This window comes from Canis lupus, chromosome 15, assembly GCF_011100685.1.
Source record: "Canis lupus familiaris isolate Mischka breed German Shepherd chromosome 15, alternate assembly UU_Cfam_GSD_1.0, whole genome shotgun sequence".
Classification (NCBI taxonomy): Eukaryota; Metazoa; Chordata; class Mammalia; order Carnivora; family Canidae; genus Canis; species Canis lupus.
In genome coordinates, this window is record NC_049236.1 from 59,958,619 (window position 1) to 59,983,463 (window position 24,845).

General features: G+C 35.6%; 2 long non-coding RNA genes across 3 annotated transcripts in view; one reads left to right on the forward strand and one right to left on the reverse strand.

Annotated features, from left to right (window-relative positions):
* LOC111090124 overlaps nt 1–23,395 on the forward strand; it is a 28,948-nt gene extending 5,553 nt beyond the window's left edge. The window contains exons 2-4 of one of the 2 annotated variants that reach the window (XR_005370948.1): nt 14,168–14,695; nt 20,121–20,201; nt 21,504–23,395. This is a non-coding gene — a long non-coding RNA (uncharacterized LOC111090124). The remainder of the gene's footprint in view (nt 1–14,167; nt 14,696–20,120; nt 20,202–21,503) is intronic. The other variant, XR_005370949.1, reaches the window with a different exon arrangement.
* On the reverse strand, nt 1,690–23,364 carry LOC111090125. The gene is made up of 3 exons (XR_005370952.1): nt 23,257–23,364; nt 4,061–4,210; nt 1,690–2,400 (listed from the first exon to the last, which is right to left on the reverse strand). It is a non-coding gene; the product is annotated as an uncharacterized LOC111090125 (long non-coding RNA).
* Nucleotides 23,396–24,845: the final 1,450 nt, after the last annotated feature.

Here is a 24,845-nt window from a genome sequence, read left to right on the forward strand (position 1 = left end):
CACAGGCAGCCCAGAGCTCCTTTGCAGATTTTACCTTCTCTAACTAACCTCTAATATTGTAATTCTCAAAGCTGAACCTCGATCTTTGTTGTCATATCTAAATACTCTCTCTCCTTCAGTAGTTTCTAGTTGCATATCTTTACAAACACATTAACACATAATATCAACTTCGTCGTTTAGATCTCTCCTCCCAACTTCTCCTCTGAACTCTAGACTCATATCAGACTGTCCACCTGGAATCTCCACTATGTAATGTGTTAGTTGTTATAACACTAGCTACTTTCACAAACAAATTTTCAAATTTTTATGGCTTAATATAGTAATAGAAAAATTATTTCCCATTTACATAAGCAGTGTAATTTGGAGGGTCCCAAAAGCGTCCTTCCTCCTGGTAATGAGGTAGGTCTCAGACTCGTTCTTTATTATGTTTCTACCCTCATCCTTAGATTCAGAAGGTCTGAAGACATTCTGCATGCAGTTGAAAGCATATGCAGATGAACCGAGATGACATTTTCTGCCCAGAATGACACACAAACCTTTCTCTTTTGTTCTACTGATAACTAATCACATGGCCCCGTGCAGATGCAATACAAGCTGGAAATATTATCTCCAGCTGAAAAGCTGCTCACCAGCAACAATAACCCGGAGCTAAAGGGAGAATGAATCTTTGATATACGGTTAGTCATCTCTGCCACATTCTGCCTTTCTTGACAGCAAATCAGCATCCAAATATTTTTTTCTCCTACAAAAAATACAATGAACCCTTGAACAACAGAGGTTTGAACTGCGTGGGTTGACTTATATGTGGATTTTTTGGATAAATACAGGACAGCAGGTATAAATGTATTTTCTCTTCCTAATGATTTTCTTAACATCTCTTTTCTCTAGCTTCCTTATTGTAAAATACATATATAATACATGTCACATACAAAATATGTGTTAATTGACTGTTAATGTTAGCAGCAAGGCTTTCAGTTAACAGTAGGCTCTTCTTAGTGGCTAAGTTTTTGGTGAGTTAAAAGTTACACGTGGATTTTCAACTGTAGCTATCAGTGTCCCTAACCCCTGTGTTGCCCAAGGGTCAACTGTGTTGCTGAAGAGTCAACCCTTCTTTAAGGGATGAAACCAAAATTGTGCACCAGCTACTTCATCCAGCTGAGTTCAAAATCTCTGGGTGGTGAATGATTCTATCCAGCAGGGGTGGGTATGGTCCTTTGCACTCTGGCAACACATGAACTAAAAGGAAAGCTCTCTATTCAATCCTCCACCTTGACAACACCCAATATATAGTGAAAGAGCAAGGACAAAAAAAAAAAAAAAAAAAAAAGGAAGGCAATAAAACCTCACATTCTGAAAACAGAAGTGTCTGGGAAACATTCTCTAAACCAACTAAAGGAGAACTGTGTTTTCCTCTACCTTGCACACCGCTTTACTTCTGGCCACCAAATATGTAAGGTTTTTTTTTCCCTTATTACTGAGCAATTTTCTGACACCAGCTCAGGGTCCTACAATTCAACTCAATTTTGACATTATCTATCTGGAGATAGTGTTAGATCCCAAAGACTGAGGACCCAGTTTCACAAGACTGCTCCCACTTTCGATGCCAGTTGCAAGTTTTAGGTTGTTACCTGCTTCTGACCAGCTATAAATTAAGGTTCCCAGCTATAAATTAAGGACCATCTTCTCCAGTTCAATAATTCACTAGGATGGCTCACAGAATTCAGGCAAGTACTTACTTATATTTACCAGTTTATTATGTAATAAAGGATATGGTAAATGATACAGATGAAGACACAGAGAGGGTGAGGCCCAGAAGTTCAGGATCTGCTATCCTTGGAGTTGAGGCTACACCCATCGCCTAGCTCAGCAATGTGTTCACCAACCTAGAATCCCAGCAAACCCTGTACTTTAGAAATTGTTATGGAGGAGGCTTCACCACATAGGCATGATCGATTATTAACTTAATCCCTAGCTCCTCCACCCCTCCTGGAGTATGGGAGATGGAGCTGAAAGTTATAAGCTTTTTTTTTTTTTAATATTTTATTTATTTATTCATGAGAGATCCAGAGAGAAAGAGGCAGAGACACAGGCAGAGGGAGAAGCAGGTTCCATGCAGGGAGCCCGACGTGGGACTCCATCCCGGGACTCCAGGATCATGCCCTGGGCCAAAGGCAAGCGCTAAACTGCTGAGCCACCCAGGCTGCCCATAAGCTTCTAATCAAATCTGATCTTTCTGCTAATCAGCCCCTCATCCAGAAGACTATTGAGTCATCTCATTAGAACAAAAGACGATCCTATCACTCATGAAATTTAATAGGATTGAGGAGCTCTGTGTAAGATGTTCCTGTTATCCCTCACCACTCAGGAAATTACAAAGGTTTTAGGAGCTCCGGCCAGGACCTGGGGATGAAGACCAAAATATAAATTTCTTATTATATCACGGTATCACAGTAAGCATTGCAGACATAACAGTCACTTGTCCTTAGAACTGAGAAAACCCGAAGCCCAGCACTGTGAGTTCCTTTACCCAGGTAAGAGGAGAAGTTTCTTATTTAGACTTTGATTCTGTTTCTGGAAGGAACTCATTTGTTCATTGTTCTCCATGGTCCCTGCAACCACCGTCCAGAATTATCTTCTGAGATTTTTCTATCTTGTCCATTATCTTGACGGCCCTCATCTGAAGTGGATTTGGGAATATGTGCCCTTCGTGGTGGTATACTACTTTTGCAAGCCCCTCCATATTAATGCAAGCTTGGGAGAGCCTGGTAGTTGTTTGAAAGCTCAATGAGTCAAGGGTAGACTGATGGTTTCTTTAGCAATACATTTTCAAAAATTTGTAAGCTTCTGATCTATTTGTCTCAAGTTCCGTGCGCCATCACAATAAAAAAAAAATGTTCTTTCTTAGACATTGGTTCTTAGGCCAGCTTTATTTTTTCTCCCCAAAGCTTCTCTCTTTTAACTCGATAGTGATTACATTGAGGCAATCTGAATTTTTTTGTATGGCAAATTTATATTTTTAATGGACCCCCATTGCTCAAGCTTTTTAAAATCACAAGACCAGTGTCTGTTGCAGTCATTTTTTCCCAACCCTAAAGGGTCCTAATCTCTAGATTGTTCACTTTCAACTTTCCTTGTTAATTGGACCATTCTCATCTGAGCTAATACCTTTCTTTTAATGCCATACCTAACACAGCAAATAACAACTCACATTACTAACATGCCATCCTAATTATTTCTACTAGAGCAGAGATTCTTAGCCTTTTTCTTGCCATGGTTGCCTTTGGCAATCTATGGAATCCTATTAGCTTCTCAGAAAGATGTTTTTAAATACATAAAGGAAAATACTGAATATCAAAAAGAAAATAAACAATATACAAACACAGTTATCAAAATACTGAAAAAAATTATAGTAATATACGTGTCACTTTAATGACACATCTAATAAGACAATACATTTAAAATAAAGACAAAGTTTAATTTTTAAAAAAGTATCAGTGTAAGCTGTCCTTACATGGGTTACATAAAAGCATTAAACATTAGGTTGGCTTCAGATTCATCTCTTTCCACATGTAGGCAACAATTTGTGTTTCACTGGAGACTACATGCTGCCTATATATAAAATATCCTCCCAGATTATCTGATTCTAGATTTTCATTGTCTTTAAGCTATTTGATAATTCTTAAATTGTAGTAAATAATAAACATGCCTCTTCTGTCTTGTCTGTAGAGATTTAATTGTCTATTTCAGCATCTCTCTTCTCCCTGTAAAAATAGTCCTGCCTCTACAATGTACTTCAGCATTTATTTTACTTCATATACACCTGTGTGTTTTTTTTTTTTTTTTTTTTACTTTTCCTTTGATCTGGTTATAATATCTGAGAGACTGGTTCTCTCATTCAATGAGTAGAATAAAATCTTTAGCAAATTCTCATTTTTATGAGCATCATGGTTTTACCTTTTCCTGAAAGCTATCTTTTAACAGACATAATGATCAACAAAGACTTTTAGATAGGAAACCCTAGAAAGCAACATGAATGTCTGTGTCACAAATAATTACATACAATTTACAAGATGAAGAGTTGCCTGATGGTCACATGGCAGTCCACAGAAAGAAAGACACTGGCTCCTTGGCCTGGAAGTGACGTATGGCATCCTATCTCACATTCTTCTGTTCAGAATTAATGACATGGCCTCACCTAGATGAACAGAAGCTAGGAAAAAAATCCTTGACTGGGTAGCTATTTACCAAAGCAATTCACATTATAGAATGAGAGCAAGAATGTTTCATGGACAATTAATGTCTTGAACAGAAATATTTAATAGATAATAGTGGTCTTTGCCACATGTCATTAGTAGACCTCTCACACTTAAATAGTCCATGATATCTGCATGAAAACAAATGTTGTTTCAAGGTTGGCAAGTATTTTTCTCTTAAAGAGGTCTCCTCATTTCTTTTTTTTACTTTTTTTATTAAAAAAAAAAGTAACGTTATCCAGCTTCAATCACTGTCAAAGTTTTAAAATTTTTCTATTATGTTTCAGTGTAAAGAAATTAGAAAAAGGTACATCAAATTCTTAATAAATGTATAGAGTAACCCATGACAATATAGCCAATGGTGAAATACACACAATCTTTGAAGCTTTGTTTTTAGATAAATCTTCCAAACTATGAAAGTGAGTGAATGCATATCATTATTCAGAACTAGAATTGAGAATTATGTAAGGAGAGTTTTCTTACCCTGATTTTTTTTTTTTCAGTATAGAAGTTACTTCTGTTTTCCTATTTGCATACACTTGTCACGGGATATACTATTTTCACTAGTTTAAAGTTGCTCTAAATGTTAGCCCTAACCCAAAATGTTGAGTTTAAATAAAATTTTATGTAATTTTTGCTATTTTTTGAATTTGAAGTTTGGAATTTTACTTTGAAGTTATTTGCCATAACCTGGAATATAAAGGAGTACAGTTGTATGTTTGTGTAGCTAGCAAAAATATCATATTTTACAATCCATTCCATAAATTCTCCTTAGATAACTATGTTATGAATTTTTCTAACTATGTATGTTAATAAAGAAACTATGGGGCCAAATGGAGTCAGTTGTACCAAACCCCACATCAACAAACCAAGACTTCATACCTAACTTAATTGCATTTCAGCCTCTCTCAAGAATGTGACCTTTAATCACTGAAGCTGGAATTACCTTGTCAACATTAATAAGGTAATCAGCTTGATTGACCCCAACCACTCCAAAGGAAAGTGACTTCGCCTGAAATAATCCATTCATTTTTAGAAACCTCCTTTATCTATCCTCTTTTGTCTATAAAACCCTTCCATTTTGTTCAGCTCCTCAGAGCTCCTGTCTATCTGCTAAGATCACTTGATCTTGATTCATGAATCATTAGTAAAGCCAATCAAATCTTCAAATTTCCTCAGTGGAATTTACTTTCTAATATATGTAGTTTGAGACTACCTAAAATCAGGGCTTCCTAAATGTGTTTAAAGGACACTAGTTTTTTAAAAGTGTTAAAATGTTTAACAAGAAAGTTATTGTAGTAGTAAATTTGGACATCCATGGCTTCCAGTCAAGTATGTTTCTCTGCTAAAAAACTTCTTAGAGCTTTAATGTATTAATGTTTATTGGGAAACATCAAGAGGAGAAACAGCATTTTCCAAACTTAATTGTAGATGCTTTATTTGTGATGACATAACTGACACTAGCATTGTTAGTGATCTGGAGAACATTTTAGGTTAACACTTTCAGCTTGAGGGGCTTTTTCTTGGGTTCCTCATGACCACCATTCAAATGTGTTTAGAGGGGATGCGTAAGCGGCTCAGAGGTTGAGTGTCTGCCTTCAGGCTCAGGGAGGGATCCTGGGATCTCAAGGTGCCGGGATCCAGTCCCACATTGGCTCCTTGCAAGGAGCCTGCCTCTCCTTCTGCCTCTCTCTGTGTCTCTCATGAATAAATAAATAAAATCTTTTAAAAAACAAATAACAACAACAAAAAACAAATGTGTTTAGAGCATATCATAAGGAAACCAAACTAATCCAAGACCATCTAGATTCCATAGAGTATGGTTGTAAGAGGGGTCCTGTGTTTATACTTTACTAATCAGATTGTTAAATTATGACAGAATGATCACTTATTTCCCTTCTCCTTCTGTCATGTGGGAAAATGTTGTTACTGAAATAACCAGTTATCAGTGCTTATTGCAATATTGATGTTTGTTTCCTCCAAAAGAAAGGATCCGCATTGACTGACCAGCCCCTTACAGCTATCACTGACAACCCTAATGAATCTGAATATTTACTAGCTTTTAGATGATAGGGATTTTTCTCTTTTTTAAAAACTTGAATTTCTTATGTGATCAGACCAAAAAAGTATTTTTCAGAAAATAGCTAGCATTACTCTGGACTAATACCAGTTAAATATATTCACTACTTTCAATATATTAATTTATTTAATCCTCACAACTACCTTATAAGAAAACACTTACATATTTCCCACTTTATAAATGACAAAGATAAGGCACAGAAAGATTTTTGAACTTTTTCTTAAGTCATACAATACTATATAGTAAGGTACAGAATTTGAATCCAGGATCCGGATAATTTTTAATCAGTGCTGAACAATGCTCACAAGGAGAAATCACTTCCAAAATTCATTCGCACCTTATCTGAAATAACTGTGTCTAGATAGATCTTGTCATTTGATGGAAACTTTAGAAATTATCGTTATTAATATGTAGAAATAGTTGTAAAGTGACAATTTCACATGTTCAAACTCATGGCAAAGAAAAGTAGTGAGATGTCAATGTAGGTTAAGTATTTATTGAGTATATATAACACGTCAGTTTTTTTACTAGAAATTGCAGATACACAGCTGAGCCAAACAGACCTGGACCTTCATTTAAAAGTTAATTAGATTATCCAAAAAGTTGAATACATAATTAAAAAGTGGGTGAAGTGCTAAGAAGGAGGAAAATCTGGTGCTGAGAGTATGCAACAAATTGAACTGATTTGTTTTGGGTGTGGAATTAAGAAAACTTGAGGGAGAGAAACTTGAGTTGATTTTTAAAGGTTGAAGAGGAATGAGTAAAGCTCTGGGGGTGTTGGGAAGGATGGGAGGAACTGAAAGAGAGGAAAGGAAAGGGAAAGGAAGGAAGACTGGAATAAATAAAAGGGAGTATTGTAGGTTGTGGAGAAACACTTTCTGGGAAAAACTAATAGCATGGGTGAAGATTTGGAGTTCAGGATATATGCATAGTTTGAGGGACTGAAGAAAAGGCCAGTATTTCTGGAATGTGGAAAACATCCAGAAGAGGAAACATGGGGCCAGTTAGGGATATGGAGTTTTATCAAAAGAGCCATGGAAAACTACTAAAATGATTTAATAATGTTATTAAATGTACATTGTTACCAAATTATAGATGGAGCCTGTAAAATGCACTCTGTGGTCCATTGGAATAGTAGCATAAAGGTCTGTTTCATTCCTGATGAAGAACTCAAAATAATTTTTTTTAAAGATTTTATTCATTTATTCATGAGAGACACAGAGAGAGGCAGAGAGAGACCCAGGCAGAGGGAGAAGCAGGCTCCATGCAGGGAGCCCGATGTGGGACTCAATCCCGGGACTCCAGGATCACGCCCTGGGCTGAAGGCAGGGGCTCAACTGCTGAGCCACCCGGGCTGCCCTCAAAATAAATTTTTTAAATGTATCTTGAAATTGGAATAGTTATAAATCTTTGAATCCACACAGTGTAAATTTGTTCTGGCTTCTATTAATAGAAGCTGGATCAGTATTTTATAAATATCTTATAATTAAATATGTATTAAATACATATTTTACAAATCATATATATATAATACACAGTAATCAAAGTATTATTAAGTCATGTTTAAGGATAGATTTTTTAGAGGTAAAATAACGACTCATATAAATGTAAATTGAATGTATGTCAGAGATATTTAACTAAACTGATGATGAAATCATTAAGATCTTAAAACCAATTTCAAAAGAAAATTTAAAGAGCCATACATATATGTGGAATTTAAGAAAAAAAAACACATAAGCAAAGGGGAAAAAAAGAGAGAGGAAGGCAAGCCAAGAAAGAGACTCTTAACCATAGAGAACAAATTTAGGGTTACCAGAGGGGAGGGGAGTGAGGGATGGGGGGAACAGGTGATGGGGATTAAGGAGGGTATATGGTGTGATGAGCATTAGGTGATGTAAGGAAATGTCGAATCACTATCTTGTACACCTGAAATTAATATTATACCGTATGCTAACTGGAATTTAAATAAAAACTTTTAAAAAATTACAGAACCACACATACACAGGCAAGTAAGGAATGCAGAAATAGGTTTCCAAATAGATGTGCAATGGGTCTGTCCACAAGTAATAATCAGTTGCACACCGAACACAACAAATGTGTACTTCCGTGGGGAAGAATCTTTGCGTTGGTCTCACTTACCACTTGTAGGATTGCAAAAATAGTGCAAAGACAATGAAAGAGTGAGAAAGCCTGAAAGGGTAAGCTAGAGGAACACATTTTTGGTCAACTTCTAAGTCTTTCAGAATTTTTCCTATACATATATAAATATACATTTAATGGCCCGTAAAAAGGCAGGTCTAATATCGGTCTTAAACATAGCACCGTACTCTATAATAGATTTGACCTAAAATCAATGCTGTTATTTTTGGAAAGGCTCTATGGGCTCTCAGAGCACTTCTTTATTCTTGATGTAGGTCAGCTTCAGAACCTATGAATCCAGACAGATTTCAGTCAGGTGAGACCCTGAACAGGGAATCCAGCCGCAGGACATGGGACTCTTAACCCATGAAAACTGTGAGATACTAAATTTGTGCTATTTTAAGCCACTAAGTGTGTGGTAAATTTTCACATGGAATACAAAACTAAGGTAAATATATACTGTATGGTTCAATTCATATAGAGTTCAAAATGAGGCAAAACTGAACCATGGTATTACACATAAAGATAGGGGTGACCTCTGGGGAGTGAGGAGCAGCAACAGTTGGGTGGGGGTAGGAAGGGCCTTCTGGAATCCGACATCCCTCTATTTCTTGATCTGGGCAGGTGTGCTCACCTTGTGGAAATTCATTAAGCTGTACACTTGGGATTTGTGCACTTTTCTGCAGGTATAGCTTGGTTAAATATTACTGAAGAAAAACATGATTTAGCCTTCCTCTGAGTTTGTATTTCTGATTCCACTGCAAAAAAATACTGATCCTATGAATATAAATTGAGCCCTTATAATGTGCTACACAAGTTCTAAGAGCTTTATATGAATTAACATGTTTTTATATCTCAATTTTGGTTTGGGCATCCTGTTTAATACAGAAATTTGTTAATTTGATAGAGTCAAATATAAAGTACTTGCCCTTTGGAGTGTACTTGAATCTTGTTTAAAAATCTTTCCCTATCCTGTAATGCTTTTAGAATTAAATCAAAACGGAATTGATTAAACTGCTTCTAGGAACAAGTGTTTTTGCCATATAATTAATTTAGCATGTTCCGTTATAAAGAGAAGTATGAAGTCTTTAGTGTGTATGGAAGGTGGTTTACCTCTCCCCACAGAGACAACTGTAATTAATGAAATTAATTAATTTCATTAATTATATTGAGCCTATTTTTTCTCTTTGCTTTGACAAGCAACATCACTTCTCAGGCCCAGCATTTAAGGATTCTATTATGAGATGAATCTTGGTCACAAGAAAGATGCAGTATTGTTTCACCGGGATTTTTCTTCTAGATCAAACAGAAAGATGTCATTTGCGGTTCTCGAACAAGCCTCATGTAGAAAGTCATGGTCGCTTATACCAATTGTTCTTGCCATGTGGCTAATAATGTTTACTATTCTTTTTTTTTAAATGTTTACTATTCTTAAATAAGAACAAAAGCTGACTTATCTTTCAAAAATCATTAATATAGGCCTGAGATGATCTTCAAACAACCACTTGTAGGTGCACAGTCCGTTTCAGAGAGAACATAAAATGGTGATTTCTGAGTGGACTCTGACACTGGACTCTATAATAACGTATTCCTTTTTCATAGATACTATAAAAATCAGGTCATTTATAATTGTATGGTGTGGATGGAATGTAGATGCTCCAGGAAAAAAATTCTTATGCATGGACAGCCTTTGTCAGCTTTCACTAAAGATTGAAGTGTTCATTTAAATATAATAAATTATTTAAGGATTGTACAATAAAGGTGAGATATATGCCATTACCAGAGGTACTCATTACATGAAAATATGCAGACTATTTCTACTGTGGGACCAAGAGGAAAAAATAAAACCAGTAAAAATAAAAGGAAGACTTTTTAGCTTTGCCTATTACATTTGCCATAGAAATATGTTAAAAGTTTTAACCGTTTCCTAAGAGACCATTGTCTGCAATCACTGAATGGCTTTTTTTTTTTTTAAATGAATGATAGAATAATTTCTTTAGGGATCATTATTACTTTTCATTACAGTCTTGGTTCAAATGCTCTCCTCAGTTTGGCATTCCAAACAATTTTAATTACACGCATTAGCATTTTGAATAAATACTATATGCTGTTGATTCAAAATTCAAACAATACAGAAGTGAAGACAGGGAAAAATCACCCTCCTAGTTTTGTCTCCGAGACCCCAGTTTTCCTTCCCCTGAGCAATATACGGCATCATTTCCTTTTGTACCTTTGCAGAAATATTTTATGTATAGGCAAAGCAAATATGTACAAATTATATACGTGTGTATACTTTTCCTCTGTTACTCAGAAACGATCAAGCTGTTTTTAACACTTACAGACAATAAACCCCTTAAGATGAGAGTTTGCAGCTGCTTCATCTCTGTGATCTCTCCAGCACACTGAGATATATATAATACCCCCACCACCACCTTTCTTTTTTTCACATGGTGGCATATATACCCATTCTGCACTACATTTTGTTTCGTTTTTAAATAACAATATGTTTTTCCACCTTTACTGAGAAATAGTTGACAGATGTCACTGTGTAAGTTTAAGGGGCCCTACAGCTTGATGGGCCCCTTAAACTTGATTTCTGTAAATTGTGAAATGATCACTACAATAGGCTCAACTAGCTAGCGTCCATCTCCTCCTGTAGATACAATAAAAAGAAAAAAAAGAAGAAAAGAAGAAAGGAAAAAAATTTTCTCCTGTGATGAGAACTTTTCAAATATACTCTCTTACCATGTATCCTATAGTAGTGTTAGCTATAGCCCTCCTGCGCTTCATCACATTCCTAATATTGACCTATCTTATAATTGGAAGTTTCAACTTTCTGACCACTTTTCTCTACTTCCCCCTCCCACCTCTGATAACCACAAGTTTAATCCCTTTTTTTCTATGACTTTAGTTCTTAGGGTTTTTTGTTTTTTTTTTTTAGAATCCCTGTATAAATGAAATCATATGGTATTTGTCTTTTACTGTCTGATTTGTTTCACTAATAGAATGCCTTCAAGTTCTATCCATGTTGTTGCAAATAGTAGGATTTTCTCATTCCGTGTGGCCAAATATTCCATCATGTATCTCGCACAACTTCTTTCTCTGTTCATCCGTCGATGGGTCCTTAGTGGTGTCCGTGTCTCGGCTATTGTAAATAGAGCTGCTATGAACATAGGGGCGCAGTTATCTTTCCAAGTTAGTGTTTTTGTTACCTTTGGATATACACCCAGAAGTGGAATTCATGGATCACATGGTAGTTCTATTTTTAGTTTTTTGAGCATCCTCCATACTGTTTTCTGTAGTGGCAAAGCATTTCTTGTAATGAGTTCCCTATCAGTACCGAACGTACTTTCTTAATCCTTTTTCGTGATGGTATAATGTTGCATTATATGTAATACTCCACATACATATAATTTATTTTCACTCAATCTCCTCTACGTGCACATTTGGGTTTTGCCCAATAGTTTGCCATTATAATGTGCATGTGGTCACCCAAAATAGCGAACTTCAACTGAGCACTTAGTATGGTTTGGGCCCCATGTAAAATGCTTTACATTTAATTCTCAAGCTAGCTCTAGGAAGGCAGTGCTTTTTTTACTCCTGCTTGACAGATGAAGAAAACGAGAGGTTGACTAATTTGTCTAAAGTGAGAAAATGAGTAAGTGGAAGATTCAGAATCTGATTGCTGCTCTGTGTGTCTTCAAAAATCTTAGAACAGAAAATAATGACATGGATATTTACTAACAATCTCTATGTATTCAACATGCTGAGGAGGGAGATCTCATCCATACATCAGAGACTCTTAACTTGAGGAGCTTATAGTTGTGTTAAAAGCAGCCTGATAATTTCTGAAAAATGGTAAGTCAGTCAATTATAGCAGATTTCAGTAAAGTGACAGGTCAGTAACAAAAGTGTTTTGTGTGCACAGAAATGACAGTTTAAAATCACATTCTCAATTTCAAGTTTTATAATTTAACTAAATAGCAAACCTTAAAAGGAGTAATAACAACATCTAATAAAACTCTAAATCTGCTTCTGATGCAATCACAGTAAGGTATAAACTTAATACCTAAATTTCAAAGATGACCACTTTTAGAGGTGAACCCAGAAAATATCTCAAAATCATTAATTATATAGCTAGAAAAAATATCTTCTAATAGAGGAAAATTTGAAACAAATATTAAGAAAATGAATGGCTCGAAAAGAATTCTGAAAACGGCTTGCCTGTTTCTAGGACAGAAGTTAAACTTAGTTCGATTATTGGATTTTGGAAATTTGTTTCATTCTTTTCATTGCCAATTTCCTTCAGGGACAAAGATTAGAAGTGTCAAAAATGACACGTAACCGACATTTCTTCCAAATGTTGGGGCTTTTGTAGGGATTAAAAATGTTATGAGGAAACTGGCTTCCAAATCTGCAGCCCAAATTTTCTTAAGTTAAAAAAAAAGAAAAAGAAAAACCAGTTGTGGTAAGAACAGAAAACATTGTTGATAGAGAGACCCTTACATCCAAAAGGCAGTCTTCGCGATGAAATGACTCTCCCCACTCGAGTTCCGCAGCTGCCCTTGAATTTACTGCTCAGACTCCAACGTTTGCCCATCAGATTCCTGATCTAATGACCCCTATGATTTGCCTACAGAAGGAGTGCCTGGGTGGCTCAGTGGATTAAACGTCTGACTCCATTTCTGCTCATGTCATGATCTCAGGGTGAGGAGATGGAGCCCCTAGGTGGGGCTCTGCACTCATCAGGGAGTCTGCTTGGGATTCTCTATCTCCCTTTCCCTCTGCCCCTGCCCCCAACCAACTAACTAAATAAATAAACTTAAAAAAAAATTTTGCCTACTGAAAATAAAAAGTTATGGCTGAATTAGAACACAGTCATTTTTTTTAACTTTTGGCTTTTGAACTAGCAATTGAATCACAGATACAAATTCAGAGTCTTTGGCCCTAAAACTGACTTTTAAACAAAGTATTGAGAATTGTGGTAATTCTCATATACTCGAGTCTTTGAGCCACTGAATCAACAGCAAAGAAATTACAAGGGTTACCTACGGCTTCTTTCTTCCCTCATGCATTTAGGGACAAACCAATGGATAGAAAGTGCCCAATTTAAGGGGCTGGGGAAGTATGTTCTGCACCTGGCTCTGCTGCCTCCTAGCAGACTGACCTTGTATGGGTCATGCACATCCACGAGTCCCCCAGAGTTCTCTTGCTCCCCTGAGTTATTGTGGGGTTAAGATAACAAACAGATGTGCAGGCTCTTTATCTCCTGCTACAAAAATGTAGAACATTAATACTGTTAATTAATAATATCTCAGCATAGGTTAAAGAATATTTTTAAAACATATACAATTCATTTCTGAAAAAAAGGATAAAAAACAAGGAAGGATATAAAAATATTAACTATTTGTAAATTCACAGTAGTATTTTTAAGTAATCTTATGATTTAAAAAATGATTTTAAATTATGATGATTCTTAATAGATTCTTTAATAGCTATTACATGTTACTTTTCCACATTTCAATGAAGAGCACATTTGCTTCCTTTGATTAAGTTTCACAGTATAAAGTTTCACAGTATAAAGCATTGGTTACTTTCGATAGAATTGAGTTTCCACCGAGTATATGAACATCTTTTGTTGCTGTTGAAGGATATATGCCTTGGGGTTTACAGTATCTCTTGCTTTTTGTTTTAGAAAAGAAATACGACTTAATCTGACAAGTGTGACTAATATGATCACAGCCCTTGGGAAATTCGATGGTTTTCTGGAGACATCACTAAAGAATACTGACTGAAATTACTCCTGCCTGACATATGAGTCGCTCTCTACGCCAAGGCCACAAACTGTCGGGATGAACAAATACCAAGATGAGTATCTTTAGCTAGTTGTTCCAACTAGTCCAATCACTGATGACTCAGACACATCTGCCAAATGCATAAGCTTATTAGCATTTTGGAGCCTCACAAGTCTCATGAAAAAATGAAAAAAAAATCAAGATCAGATAATGAAGGCATCATCCAGGATTAGGGTTCTGAGATGTATCTGATATCAACATGATGTAAAAATAGGGATGCTTCAGCCAACAACACGGTTGAGAAGAAAAATAGAAAGGACAAGTCCAAAACTATGAAGAAATGGGAGACAATTGTAAAGCCAAAGTGCTGCACATTGCCCTCGCTGAAGAGGGAGGGGCAAGTGGAGAGAAGGCAGCAGCAGGTTTAGGTGAGAGACACAATGGCCAGAATGACCTAGTGGTGAGGCAGGAGATCTTCAGAGCCAGGCTGCATTTCTAGCTGCGTGGCCTTGGGCAACTATCTCAGCCTCTCTAGGTTTCAGTTTCATTATCCATAAAATAAGAATAGTGGTAGGCAGTGCCTGCCACAAAGGAACACTCTAATGTTAATTTTCTCAATACTATTAAATGGGCCGTACAGTTAATATCCAAAGTTATCTATGAATAATAGTATCTGACGTACAGGCAACTTGACAAATGATTCTTGATTTAATCAGTGAGAGATCGAACTATTATCTTTAAAGTATCAGGTTCTCCTAAGCTTTGCTTAGAAGTTAGTCTACTACAAAATCTGAAAATAAATTTGCGTTTCATTTTTTGATATACCTAGAACAAGTAGAAAAATAAGATGTTTTCCCTTATTCATTTGCTTTCTTCTCACCCAGAATTAAATGATGTATATAGTTCGATATAAACACTGTCATTTTTATTCTATGATTGCATGAATAAAGTTTAAAGGATATCAAAGACATTTTGTAAGATCCTGATAGGGTAACTGATTTCGTTACTCCATCTAGTTTCGCTTCTTAAGGCTAAACTCAATTCAAAGTTCTCTGGGTAGATATATGACATTTAAAAAGCAGCAAATTAAGTTAATCAATGTGAGATATGGAGACTTGTGACTAACCAGGCAAGTTTCCTTAAAAAATAAATGAGACTATGCTGTGCGTCCTACGTTATGTTTTTACAGCTGAAATAGTTCATCAATCTGATTCATTTGGGGAATTCTTACTAGAACCCTGGGAGAGGAGGAGTACGACCACTTTGCTGCTCGTGGTTCAGTTACATAGATATGATGTGCAGTTTAGAAGAGAACAAGGAAGACTAGAGCTCACTGCTTTCTGATGCACATTTTTCTGTTCTGGTCATGGTTTTGTGAACACGGCAGTAACTCTATGTGTCACAGTTTTATTTAATGACTATGGGTTGAATTCATCTGTATGAAGGGATGAGACTGACAGGGATTTAAAACATGATCTATTTGGCATTAAGAGAATACCAAAGGAACATTGGCATGGCACCTGCTACTCCTTTCCAAGGACATAATCAAAAGATAGTTGGACAACCCACACCACCCACAGTTCCCAGGTGGCTAACAAATAAATGGATCATTACTGGTTAGGCTAGCAGAGCCTCATGATATTTGAAACAAATTGTCCGTGACTATTTTTCTAGTTTAGAAACATCTAGGAGCTCATTCTTTGCATTTTTAAAAAAAGACTAGTTATTTTTAAAGGAAGAATGTAGCTGAACTTGAGGTGGGGGTAAAACGATTTCTATTGTTTTGCTACGGCTGTCATTTTTCTCTTGCTCTTGGCAAAGCAAATGATTTATTCTGAAATTTAGAATGGTTGTATTCTACTTTACATAATTTGGTTAATATATTTCTAAGCTTAACAGAAATGTGGTTCCAGTAATTAATAGGAATCTGTTGCACTTTTTGCTAAAGTCAATAAATATATTTCAATCTGCTTACACATGTATTTGGTGATGGTTTGACAAGCTTGACAGGCATGACTAGTTTTGAAACCACAGAATTAAAAGAATGAATTAAACTAATTATTTTTAAATTACTTGGTCAAACAGGAGTTGGAATAATCTTCAGTGGATAAACATATGGCAACTTAACAGTTAAAAAGCATACAGTATTGAGCAAAAAAAGAAATTTTAGCATAGATATATAATTTCCCTTTCTCTCTAGGTCTATCCTACATCCTACAATTGAATTGTCTTAAATAACAGCTTTATTGTACCATATATTATATCATACTCAATTTCTTCTTATCGCTAAATGATCCCTTATTCACACATAATAGGCCATATTTTGAATATACCATATTTTGTTTATCCTTTCTTCAGCTGACAAACATTGGCATTGTTTCTACCATGTGGATTGTGAATAACAATATGAACATTTTGTATAGGTTTTTATGTGGGCAAATGTTTCCATTTTTTTGGCATATACCTAGAAGGGATCTTCTCAGATCTTATGGTAACTCTATGCTTAAGATTTTGAGGAACTTTTTTTTTTTTTCAAAGTGGCCCTCCTTTTACATTTCTTTTTAAAAAATATTTATTTATTGTTTTAGAGAAAGAGAATGCACAGGGGGAAAGAGGCAGAGGGAGAAGGAGCAAGACACTTAGGTAGACTCCACACTGAGTACAGAGCCTGATGAGGGGCTTGATCTCACGATCTGAGATCACAACTTTAGGCAAAACCAAGAGTCAGACACTTACCCAACTGTGCCACGAGGTGCCCCTTTTATATTTCCATTTTCCACATCCTTGACAACACTTGTTATTTTTTTTTTTTCAACCAAGCTAGGGATTGGAATGGTATCTCATAGTGGTTTTGATTTCTTTTCCCTAATGGCTAATAGCGGTAAGCATATTTTTGTGTGCTTATTAAACATTTGGATATCTCGCTTTCGTAAAAATGCCTGTTCAATTCCTTTTCTATTTTTCATTGATTGGTCTTTTTTTAAATTGGCTTTTTTTTGACAAGAGCAGTTTTAGGTTCACAGCAAAATTGAAGGGAAAGTACAGGGATCTTTCACATACCCTCTGCCTCCCACAGGTACATCGCTTCCCACATTCTCAACATCTCCCACCAGACAGTACCTTTGTTAAAGTTGATGAACCTACATTGACACGTCCTAATCATCCCAAGTCCATAGTGTACAACAGGGTTCACTCTTGGTGTTGTACTTTCTTTGCATTTGGATAAATGTGTAATGACATCTGTCCATTATTTTCACTGCCTTAAAATCCCTCTGTGTTCTACCTACCTATTCAGCTATCCTCCCCCAAGCCCCTGAAAACCACTTATCTTTTCCCTGTCACCATAGTTTCGCCTTTTCCAGAGTGTCATATCGTTGGGATCATACAGTATACAGCCTTTCAGATTGGCTTCCTTCACTGAGCAATACGCACTTCATGTTTTCCCATATCTTTTCATGGCTTGATTGTTTCTTTCTCTTGAGCATTGGGTTATATTCCATTATCTGCATGTACCACAGTTTATCCATACACCTACTGAAGGATATCTCAGTTGTTTCCAAATTCTGACAATTATGAATAAAGCTTCTATAAACATCTATGTGCAAGTTTTTGTGCAGACATAACTTTTCAATTATTTGTCTTTTTATTTTTGAGTTGTAAGTGTACTTTATATATTTCAGACATGAATTCCTTATCAGATACATAATTTGCAAATATTTTTTCCAATACCATGAATGTCTTTTCACTTTCTTGCTGGTACCCTTTAAAAAAGTTTTTGAACTTGCTAAAGTCCAATTTGTCTATGTTTTCTTTTGTTATTTTGGTATTATATCTCAGAAGCCATTGTCTCATCCAAGCTTACAAAAATTTACTTCTTTGTTTTCTTCTAAGAGTTTCATTGCCTGAGCTCTTATATTCAGATTTATAATCCATTTTGAGTTGATTTTTATATATGCTACAAGGTAAGGGTCTAACTTCTTTATTTTGCATGTGTATCCAGTTATCCCAGCATAATTTATTGAAAAGACTCTTCTTTCTCCATTGAATTATCTTGACAGTTTTGTAAAAAATTGACAATAACCTTAAGGGTTTATTTCAAGATGCTCACTTCTGTTTTATTAATCTGAGTCTAGCCTGATGCCAGTAACACACTGTCATGTTTACTGTTGTTTTGTATTAAGCATTGAAACCTGGAATCATGAGTCTTCCACCTTTGTTTCCTTTTCAAAAAATGTGTTGGTTATTCTGAGTCCCTTGATTGGTTTCCATGTGTATTTTAGGATCAGTTTTTCAATTCTGCAAAAGTATAGCAAGGATTTTGATGGAGATTGTGTTAAATCTGTTTATCAGCTTAGGAAGTATTGCCATCTTCACAGTACTAAGTTCCATGATCATGAGATATCTTTCCATTTGTGTATCTTTCCTACTTTTAATCTATTTCAATAATGTTTTATAGTTTACAGTGTTCACAGTTTGTATATCTTTTGTTAATTTTTTTGAAATATTTTATTTCTATTATAAATGGAATTATTTTCTTAATTTCATTTTTGGGTTGCCCATTGCCAGTATATAGAAATCCATTTGATTTTTCTACATTGATTTCATATCCAAACTTGCTGAACTCATTTATCAGATATAATCACTTTTTAGTGGATACCTTAGGATTTTCTATGAAAGGTAATATCATCTTCAAATCTTTCTATGAAAGGTAATATCATCTTCAAATACACTTTAACTTTTTACTTTCCAATCCAGTTGGGTTTTATTACTTTTTCTTGCCTAACTGACCTCCAGTACAATCTTGAATAGAAGGAGAGCAGAGATCCTTGTCTTTTTTTTCAAACTTAAGATGGATGAATTCAGTCTTTCACTATAGAGTATGATTTTAGCTTTGAGTTTTTCTTTCTTTTTTTTTTTTTTTTTTTTTTTTTAGCTTTGAGTTTTTCATAGATGCTCTTTATAATGTTGAGGGCATTCCTTTCTACTCCTTGTTTATTATGAAAGGTTGTTGGATTTTGTAAAGTGCCTTTTTTTGTATCTCTTGAGGTAATCATATGGTGTTTGTTCTGTATTTTATTACTATGATGTATTACATTGACTGATTTTTGCATATTAACAAAACTTGCATTTCTGGCATAACTTCCACTTAATCATGGTGTTACTTCTTTTTATATGTTTCTGGACTTGATTTACCATATTTTGTTAAGTGTGTTTACATCTATGTTCATAAGGGATATTGGTGTATATGTTCCTTTTCTTACAATGTATTTTTCTAGCTTTGATAGCAAGATAATTCTGGATTCACAGAATGAGATTTAAAGTTATCCCTCCTCTTTCTTCCTTTCTTTTTTTTTTAAGTTTTGAAAGAGTTGGTGTTGATTCCTCTTTGAATATTTGGTAGAGGGGTGCCTGGATGGCTCAGTTAGTTAAGCATCTGCCTTCAGCTCAGGTCATGATCCTAAGGTCCTGGTGTCGAGCCCACATTGGGCTCCCTGGTCAGCGGGGAGTTTGCTTGTCCCTCCCTCTCCCCCTACTCATGCTCTCTCTTTCTCTCTCTCTCTTGCTCACTATCTCAAATAAATAGATACAATCTTTTTTTTTTTTTTAAATAAATGTTTGGTAGAATTCAAATGTGAAGCCATCTGTTCCTGGGCTTTTCTTTGTGGAAAATTTTTATTACTAATTTATTCTTTTATTATACATCTACTTAATGGACTAGATTAAGATTTTAATCTTTAAACTTCAAGAGGAGTATTATCATGGTGATAAAGAATATGTGACCTTGTAGAAAAATATTATATTCAAAACTAATAGAGTAAAATGAATATTTGGTCATTTTTGTCCACCTGGCAGCCAACCTCTTTCCTATTTAAGAAAAATCCTCAACATGGAAGTTACAATCTTACTGAAGTGTAAGGAGACCACAGACCTGAGGTTTGTCAATTGAATGCTTCTGCTTGACACTGAATCTGGAGGTATTATGGCAAAGTCATGGAAGATAACATGTGACTACTTTAGGAGTGGTTAGATATGTAGGAAGTAATGAAAGAGGTTAAATGATGCTTCTAGACAGTTGGGGTAAGTACACAGAGATATGACCAGGAAGGGCTAACTCTGTGTGTCTCATAGTTTGAAATTTTGGTCCAAATTTCCCTTGTTATAAGCTTTATAAGCTTTTGATGAAACATAACAGTTTCTTTCATGAGAAGAATGAGAGTTCAAGTCTTCTTATTTGAAAAGGAGTTTGAGTTACTCAATATCCCATAAGGACTTTGCAAGTACAATAATTTAGCAAGTAGATATGATTTGGAATAAAGTGTCAATCCTGACAGGTTAGTTTTATTTTATCTTTTACGGGTTAGTAAATTTTATCTTTTCCTATGACAACAGGCTAATTCCTTATATCTTATTCAATTTATACTGATTCCTTCTAACACTTTCTTTGTTTGATCTGATCAATGACAAAATTTTAAACCAAAGTCTAATTCTTGGTTCAACACAATGAATCTTTATTGAATGTCTGCCCATCATAGGGATACAATCATCAACAACAGAATCCCTAACATCAAATAATTTACTGTTTTGTGGGTAGAGACATGCGTGGTTATAAATATGAGGCAGAAAACAACCATTTCTGCAAATGAAGTATAGTGGAGAAGAAACAGATTTACAGCTATGGGAACTTAGAAATAAATCTTGGAAAAAGTGTTATTTGAGCAGGCCTTGATGGATAATAAGATGTTTCTAAATTAGATTTGAGGAAAGAGGCAAACATGATGAAGGTAATTGCATGATCAAAGAAAAGAGCCTGTGAGTATGGCCAAAATTTGGGGTGATTTAAGTTTATGATACATGAGTAAGAATATAAATAATTAATTTTTATTGAGTATATACTATGTAACAGACACAGTTATATTATTTAAACATATATTAGTTGATCAGCTGATTTAATCTTCACAAATCTATGTGGTAGATCCTATTATTATCTTCATTAGTCCCCTCACTTTATATATTGGGGGGGAACTACGCAAATAAGTTAAGTGACTTATTTTGGTAGACAGACTCTTAGATGGCTTCCTGTCATCCCCACCTCCTGCTACAAGTGGGTAGGAAATGTGACTTGCTTCTTACCAACAGAATATGGAAAAAGTGTTGAGATATAACTTCTGTATTTGGTTACATAAGATTATAACTGTTATTTTGCTATCAGTCTCCCTCTATTGATTCTTGCACTAGCTTTGATGAAGTAAGCTGCCATATGGAGAGGACCATGTGCCAAGGCACTGAGAGTGGCTTGCAGCTAATAGCCAGCAAGAAGCTGATGTCTTCAGTCTAATAACCTGAGGAAGAGAATCCTACTAACAATGAAGTGAGCTTTGAAGTACATCGTTTCCTCATCTAGTGTCAAGTGAGGCAGCCCTGGCTGATGCCTTGAGTTTCAGCCTTGTGAAACACCCTGAAGCAGAGAACCCGTTAAAGCATGCCCAGAGTTCTTAGCCATGGAAATTGTGAGAGTATATCTATGTGTTGGTTCAAGCTGCTAATCTTGTGGTTATTTGTTACACAGCAAGAGATAACTAAATAACACACTTGCCCAGGGCCATTCAACAGTAAGCTCATGAGAAAGGATATGAAACTGGGCAGTTTGGCTCTCATTTGGGAAATTTATGCTGGAAGGTTCAATTTAAGAAGCATTTTACACGAGAATGTTTTCTTTTTTTACATCAACAATCACTCTTCTAATACGAGTTACAACTATAAAATTTCTCATCATAAAAAGCCAAAAGTAATGGGTTAGATCTGGGAGTGAAGTACTTCTATTTAGGGGAGTTATTAGATATCTATTTGCATCATTGATAAATAGATATTTTTAAGATTGGCCTGGGTAGAGCAAAGACGTGGACTTTGCCTGCTACTGGCATTTAGACAAACACAATTTTAATATAGGCCCTTGTAGCAGTCGTTGTATATGGGAGATTATGGAGTTTCTGATACTGGATTTGCTCTAAGAGAGAATATTATCTAGCGTAATCATCCACACTTTAAACATGGCTCCAGAGTTGAACTAAAGTGATAGTTCAGAGTATGGCTTGGAGACAAATACCAGTTCTAAAGGCATCTGCATGCTTTGCATAGGAGGGGACTGTGTGGTACTTGAAAGAGCTATTTCCCTTGATGGCAAGACCCTGGGCTTTATTCAAACGTGCTAAGGGACCCCACAAAATATAAGATAGTAGATAGAATTTTTCTTTCTTGACAAATGTAACAAGAGAATTCCAGCTCTTCAGAGAGGAGACATTACTCGTAAAGTGTCTGTGGATATGTCTGTGCCTGGGGCAAGAAGCCCAGTCCACTAAGTTATGACAAGAACCAGCAAGCAGTACCCATAAATACTTGGGTGAAGGTGGGGATGGGAGACTTTGTGGTCAAGAGATGATAATTGTTAAAAATCAACAACACACAAACCATAGGCACTAAGTGGAGTCACTTATGCTAGGTGAAACCACCAAACGGGCTTCATATCTAATCTAATTCCAATCTCCCCTAGAAATGCAGTCTTAACCAGTCCATCAGGAATTTTTTGGTCAGAACCAATAAGGTAATGTGTCACATGGCCTTCTCCATCCCCCAAAGGAAGAAGACTTAGTTCACCTAATAAGGCCCTTTTGTCCCCAAAGGAGGGTGACTTCACCTAAAACAATCCTTTTTTTTCTTTGTCTGTTTATGACTTCCTTGTCCTGCCTTTGAAAACCTTTCCCTCTCTGTAGCGCCCTATTTGCTAGATACAATATTTCTTGATTCATTTAACAAAGCCAATTAAATCCTTAAAACTTGTTCAGTTTAATTTTTGTTATTTAACAGAGTTTCGGGATTGGAGTGTAACGTAGGTGTAAAGACATTTTCCATGTAGGCTGATAAAACTGGGACATTTAGGATATACAAAGATTAAAGAAAACAAATAAGCTATGAAATGCCACAGCACACTTACTCACTTGTCCGTGCCCAATCTCTCCTGTGTACAGTTGGTGATCACTTTTTTGAAGAAACTTGTTCCTGAATATTTTATGCTGTCATGGAGTTATCTGAAAATACTGAATAAAACCATGGAAATAAATTAGTTTTGAAAATGAATGTGTTTGTTACGTTAATCTACAGTTACTACTGATTAAGGGTCTCTTTGGACAAGAAAGGGAGAGAGACTATTGAAGGCTGAGTACAGATGGAAATACCTCCATTAAGAAGTTTTAAATTCACTGAATCAGACTGAAACTGATGATTTGATCATATTTGTCAAGTTAATGTCTACAGACTATAGTCTGTAAAAGATAGTGCAGTTATGCAAATTTATGCATAAAAATAAAAATCCCATATGTGCCTAGAGGGAGAGATTTCCAGACAAAATGCTAATGATTTGAGATAACAATATTTAGCATTTCTACAGATTTTAATTCAAAGAACTCAAAATGTCTTACAAGTCTATTATCTGTTAAGTGAAAGCTGGTGGTATTATTTTCCTGTTGTAAATTTCAAAAGCGACAACATTTTAATTGAACAGAAATATATGCAAAAATAAAATCTTTGAAAGGGAAAACACCTAATGTAAACCTTATAGGAGTTTGAAACATCTCACTGACCCAAGCGCATTCGATGCATGTTAAAATTGCATGCAAATTTGAACATTGTAAGCATTTTAAACATTATTCTATTCCACGGCATTTACATTTTTACTATATAAGCTAGTAGTAAACATTTTTTAGACAGTGTGAATTCTAGATTACGTGAACAAAATACAGCTGCTGCCTTAAGGAATTTACAAACTAGTGGAGAAAAAAAAACTTGTGAATGGCTCTAACGTTAACCAGATATTATGTGATAATAAAGAGCTCTACAGGAGGCCCCTAGAAGAAACAGAAGAAGACATAATCGTCTGTGATGGGCACTGGAAAGGTCAATGAAACCAGAATTTGAAGCATGCGTAGGATTTCCCAAGTCTAATTAGAGGAAGTAAATTTGGGGGGTAATAAAATAATGTTAATGAACTGCCAGAAAGTGAAGTGCAGTAAGTAGAACACAAGGGCCTGGACTGAAAGGACAGGTCAAAATTGGACTAAAGCAGAATTGTTTTCTTCAGGTCAAGGCCAGATTAAAGTGGGACGGGATTCATCAGGTAATAAACAACCACAGCCCTTTGAACATGACAGCGACAGAATTATGTTCAATTTTTAAATCCATTCTCACAAGACCAATGTTATAAATCTGAAATAGGAAAGACAGGAATAGAAGCAGTTTATAGGAGAAGATGATAATTTTTGTTTTGGACATGGAATAAGAAACTGTTCGTATGGAGTCTTAGCAGTGATTTCCTTCACCCACACCCCTACCTTGCCCAACCTGATTTCTTTCTTTTCTTCTTTCTTTCTTTCTTTCTTTCTTTCTTTCTTTCTTTCTTTCTTTCTTTCTTTCTTTCTTTCTTTCTTTCTTTTTCTTTCTTTCGTTTATTTATCTGAGATAGACTTACATGCATGCAAGTGGGATAAGGGGCAGAGGGAGAAGGAGGGAAAATCTCAAGCAGACTCT